The 6,000-nt window shown below is 41.8% G+C and overlaps 1 protein-coding gene across 4 annotated transcripts in view; it reads right to left on the bottom strand.

Moving 5' to 3' along the window:
* ATF6 (activating transcription factor 6) overlaps positions 1-6,000 on the bottom strand; it is a 198,685-nt gene that overhangs the window by 45,993 nt on the left and 146,692 nt on the right. The gene's annotated exons all lie outside the window — the stretch shown is intronic.

The raw sequence follows: 6,000 nt of genomic DNA on the forward strand, positions 1-6,000 counted from the left end.
AGTCAAAAGCTAAACCATCTGTTTGAGTAGAAACAGATTTTCGCCGCAAGGGAGACAGAGGGAAAGTGGCCTCAGTGAAAGTTGATGGGACTCGGAAGGTCGGCGAGGTGCAGGGGTCTCGGGAACTGGCCCCTCTGGGTGAAGAAAGAAAAGAAGTACGAATATCCGAGAAGGCGCAGCGCAAGCCGATCCGATGTAAATCTCTGGAGACTCGCAAACGTTCCCACACATTAAAAAGTTGATTAGCAAATCAAATACAGAAAAGACAAACTACTCCTGAAAAAAAAATTTACCTGTGCAACTGCCAGTAAGTCTTCAAAGCAACATCACTCTCAACAAAGTGAGAGGCATTCAAGTACAGAAAGGCAGGTCCAGCATTCACCTTCTTTTCCCCATTCCCCAAATCTACTTCCAGACTTACTTTGTACAAGAGGGCTCAGAAGAGGCTATGCCAAGTGGGGATAACCGAACGGTTTGGGAGCAGTTAAACATGGATGCCCTGATGACTTCAACCAGAGGAAATGAGGGTGGCAAGAAACAGCCACAGGACGGCTATTCCAGAATCACGGAATCAGCTTCTCCTTCTCCCTCCTTCAGCCGCCAAGCGCAATAGACTTTTCCTTTGCAATGTCTTTGGACATTTTTCCTTTCTCTCCATCCCAGGCCTTTAACAACCTCACCCCAACACTGTTGCAATGCATCCCAGCTCACCTTGCCTCCTAACTTTTTGTTTTCGTTTACAGACCTCAGCCCGATCAGCCGTCTCTTAATAGAGCTTTCACGGTGTAATTTTTATGTTGGAGAGCTGTCAGTCATTTCCTTCACTCATTAATGGCCTCAATCATATAGCTGCGTCTCAGGCAGTAAACACTATTTCTCACTCTCTTCAACACGCGTCCTCTCTTTCCCGTCTCCTCCCAGAGGCTTTACTCAGTCTCAACCGAGCACATGATGAAGTGCCGCGGCAAGCAGCTGCTGCTGATCTGTCCACTCGGTATCCGTTTCTTCCATGCTAAGAGAAGTCCACGTGTTTTTTTCCGATCACAGTGTGCCTGGTTAAAACATTGTATTTCTGAGCCTCCCTTGAAGTTAGGCATAAGCACGTGAGCCAGTTTATGTCCCATGAGACATAAGTGAAGTCTGCTAGAAATGTCTGGACAATGTTTGCTTTCCTGAAAGACGCCATGCCCTCCTCCTTTTTCCTGCCTGGAATGCAGATGCGATGGCTTGAGCCGCAGCAGCCACTTTGAGGACATCTGGGAAAGGCCGAGAGAACTGCGGCAACCTTAGTCCTAGCATCCTTAAATTGTTGAGCCAACACTGGCAACTAGACCGGTTCGTTGCTGTGGACTTCTTAAGATAGAAGAAAAAATGAATCCAATTTATTTAAGCCAATGCTTAGTTAAGGTTTTCTGTTACTTACAGCTAAATGCAGTCCTTACGTAAATACATATTCCTCTCCTTATCCTACTCTAAGTTTCCTTTCCAGTCCAGTTCAAGTTTTGCTTTCCAAGGTACCAAGCGAGGTTAGTCACCAAGATTCTATCACCTCTCATATATTCTTCGAATTTTTTATCCTATGCCAGAAGCGTTACGATTTATAACTAGCCGGTACTTAACTGATTTCTCTTAAAATATTAATCAGCATGTTGTTTCTGGTTTAGAACTGATCTAAATCACCACTGTTGGTCTAGGCCTAGCTGGTGATTTAGCATGGCTAAAAAGGGACCTAAGGAAATGAGCCAAATTTTACCTACATTCTAAAGACAATTTGAGTCATATTCTGCTTCGCATACGTGATTATCTTCCACTAGGAAACTGCCAATTGAATCCGAGGAATTAAAGTGAAAACTTAGGTCTTTATGAAGGTATTGTTTATCATAACCAGTATAGTGAATATTAACACTCATCATTTTACTGCCAGTTACACATAATTAATAGATCTACAGATATACCCTGAAAGAAAACAATCTTTTTTCCGGGTGAGTAGTGTCATTTTTCTCCCTTTCTCAGTAGAAATTCTCAGTGTGGGAATTTTTGCTACTGGTCTCAGTAGTGAATCAAAAGTCAAATATTTGTGCATCTTTAAAAAATTTAAAACGTGGTATGAAGAGAAGACTCCACTCAACTGTCTGGACACAATTATAGAACACTGACATGGAATAAATTGCAAAGAAAATGCAAGCTTGCACATGTATTTTAGGAAAGTAGGTAATTTGCAGACCTTTAAGAAAAAAAAATGGACTTATAAGAGTAAAAGGCACAACTTTTAGGCACAGTTCTCTTGGACAACCAGCCTGCTTGTGTAGAACATGTCTAAATAGGCCAGTTTCCAAATACATTTTCTTTGGGATCACAGTTTTATGAAACCGGTGATCATCAAAAGCAGTTGTATCAACATTCTCTTATTATTAGAACCAACACATTTATTTAGTTGGTTTTCTTCCTGCCCTTCTATTACGTCCTCTTCAACTAAAAAGGTGTTTCATTGCTAGTAAGTTCTTCTCAATTTTCTTCACGTGGAAATTACTTCGAGATTAAATATAAATACAGTTTAGCCTTATAGTCATTTGTTCATCTACGTGAACCCTTACTAAGGACAGGGTAGGATCTGAGTTAGAGTTTTCTCTTTATTACTCAGGTATGACACTAACTTAGGTATATGACACACAGAGGGCAGGAGAACAGTAAAACCCAATCAGTGAAAATGGTGGTCACATTATGGAACCTGTTTGCTAATGGCAGTGTTCATTCTCTGTGAAAGATACTTACAAAGCAGCTACCATTAAAAACAAGATCTCTACTATGGTCTATTTTGTTGAGTTACTTATGAAGAAAGAAAGAAAGAAAGGAAATGAACAGTTTTACCACAACATAAGTGGAAATCATTTAAAAGCAGGAAATGTTGACTTATAGTATAAGGAAAACTTCCAGAATCCTTTCTTTAAAAATAGCAATAGCCTTTAATTTATCATCCACTGCCCTGCCAACCATCTGCAATCATTTTTTAAAAGCGTTTTTAAAGCATACCTAGCATTTTATTTTACTTTAATAATTTTCAGGGTGAAGAATTCCCTCAAAGAAAGCCTTTCTTACAGCTTTACTAACCTGTTTTCAAAGGTCATACGAGACAAAGGAAATTCAGTAACGAAAGGGATTGCAAAATGAAGTAAATTACAAAAATTAAACTGGCATAGAAAACAGAATGATGTAACTGCTATTTTCTAAACGGCATTAGTTTCACACCCATATCCCAGTCTCTTTAGCTATTTCTTGTATAGACTTTTTTCCACAGCTCAAAACCACAAAGTAGAATCATTATACGTTATGGTTTAAGACCCGATATTGACTTCGGAATCTAATTTACTTTGCCAAAATTGGAAAAGCAAATTCCTCTTCCCAAATATCCCTGTCCAGGATACGACATAAACCAACGGCTCAACAAAATTTGATTTTATGCCTTCTATCACCCTCTCCAAAGCCTCAGGCACCACTTGAGTCAGCGAGAGGGATCAAGCCCACAACTCATGTCCCTTCGCAAGTTACATGTAACTTCTGAACTCAGAAATGGTGGAAAATATCTTTCATTCAAATTTCTCAAGCCCTTACACTGCTCAGGATGAAAAACTTTAATGTTAGAGATGTCCTCACTACGCCTCTGCTCTTCCAAATGGTGCCCGAACGTTTCTGTGTGCACATTAACTTACACTCTTCAGATTGTAAGTGATACAAATTCATACCCGCAATAAGGCCAAAGAAATCCAATTTACGGATCTTGGAGAGTTCTGTACTTCAATTTTTTTTTTTTTAACATTTTTTTTTTTGAGACAGAGAGAGGCACAGCATGAACGGGGGAGGGTCAGAGAGAGGGAGACACAGAATTTGAAACAGGCTCCAGGCTCTGAGCTGTCAGCACAGAGCCCGACGCGGGGCTCGAACTCACAGACCGCGAGATCACGACCTGAGCCGAAGTCGGACGCTCAACCGACTGAGCCACCCAGGCGCCCCCTTCCATTTTTTGCATGCATTTTCCTTTGTACAACAAGCATTGAAAAGGAGGTTAATAATTTCAATTCACTCTTTACCGTGAATTCCAAATCTCGAGCAACGTGGTAGAAAGGTTAACTAAGTACACATTTAAATTAATTTGCATTTGAAAAGATTGGAAAAACCGTGCTTGCCAACTGTTTTTAATCATGTGAAGAATTAGAATAGTAAAATCTTTCAAGTGACCACAAAGTAATGACCAAATAGCATTTACCTTACTTAATTAATCTGTCATTCAACAAGCGTGAGCCTATCAAATTCAAAACACACGAATCACACTGCATTACATCGCGCTCACCGAATGTGCACAGCCTTACCCCCTAAGGGATAAAGTGGTATAAAAATCTACCTTAAATTCTGGAATCCCAAACATCTTTGATATTCACATATCTGTCTTTAACACTGAAATAACAACATTCTCATTAATCAGGCTGTATTCTATACGCTATTTAAATCCTGGCTCTTGGCTCTTGGCTCTCGGGGATGCAGTGGCTGTACAAGCAGTACAAATTACTTGGTTGAGCTTTACCGTCTTCAGCGATGAAAGGAGGATAATACTTAGCTGGCAGGTGAGCATTACCTGAATTAGCACAGATCAAAGTGCCTCGTCTTGCAATTTTCTTACGCACCAGACGTTGTGGTAGATGCCGGGTTGTAATTGGCAAACGTAACATGACAGACAAACGTGCTGTCCTCACAGAGAGGCTGGCTAAGCTGACTGAGAAGGAGACACAGAAGGAAAACTAGACGAGCCAGGGTTTCATGAGAGCATGTAAAATGAAGCGTTTCAAGAGGAAGGAATGTCAAAAAACGGACTTCAGGGGAATGACTGCGAAGGGGGTACAAGGAGACATTCTGAAGTAAGGAAAACGTTTGTATCATGATTGAGTGGTGGTTTCACGACCGTTTACATTTGTCAAAACTCGTTAACCTGTACACATAAAATTGTTAGTTTTTATTGTATGGACGTTATACTTTAATAACTCTGGTTTCTAAAAGGTGTATACGTCACGAAAGACCAATTCTGTTTTTAAAGGCAAGGGTTCTAGAGGAAAAGGTGCTAAAGAGGGGTGACAAGTGGGGGTAATATATGGTGTCTGGATTCTGAATCCCCCCCCACGAAAAGCTGTGAGGAGTATTTTGGGGGCAAACTGGAAATGTGAGTGGACTATATGTTAAACTGTATAGTAGCAACACTAAACTTATTTTTTTCATGTTTATTTATTTTTGAGAGAGAGAGAGAGAGAGAGAGAGAGAGAGAGAGAGAGGGAAAGAGAGTATGAATCGGGAAGGGGCAGAGAGCGAGGGAGACACAGAATCTGAAGCAGGCTCCAGGCTCCGGGCCGTCAGCCCAGAGTCTGACACCAGGCTCGAACTCATGAACCGTGAGATCACGACTGGAGCCCAAGTGGGATGCTCCACCGACTGAGCCACCCAAGCACCCCTAAACTTATTTTTTTAATGCTTACTTATATTTGAGACAGAAAGAGCGTGAGCAGGGAAGGGGCGGGGGAGGGGGGGACAGAGGATGTGAAATGGAGCTCTGGGCTGACAGCAGCGAGCCAGACGTGGGGCCCCAACTCACGAACCGCAAGACCATAACCTGAGCCGAAGTGGGATGCTCCACCCACTGAGCCACCCAGGTGCCCCAAACTTTTTTTTTTTTTCAACGTTTTTTTTTTTTTTTATTTTTTTTTATTTTTGGGACAGAGAGAGACAGAGCATGAACGGGGGAGGGGCAGAGAGAGAGGGAGACACAGAATCAGAAACAGGCTCCAGGCTCCGAGCCATCAGCCCAGAGCCTGACGCGGGGCTCGAACTCACGGACCGCGAGATCGTGACCTGGCTGAAGTCGGACGCTCAACCGACTGCGCCACCCAGGCGCCCCATTTATTTTTATTTTTTATTTTTTTTTAAGTGTAGTCACTTTCCTGTGTTTATGTAGAATACCCC

This window comes from Panthera uncia, chromosome F1 (assembly GCF_023721935.1).
Source record: "Panthera uncia isolate 11264 chromosome F1, Puncia_PCG_1.0, whole genome shotgun sequence".
Taxonomy (NCBI): Eukaryota; Metazoa; Chordata; class Mammalia; order Carnivora; family Felidae; genus Panthera; species Panthera uncia.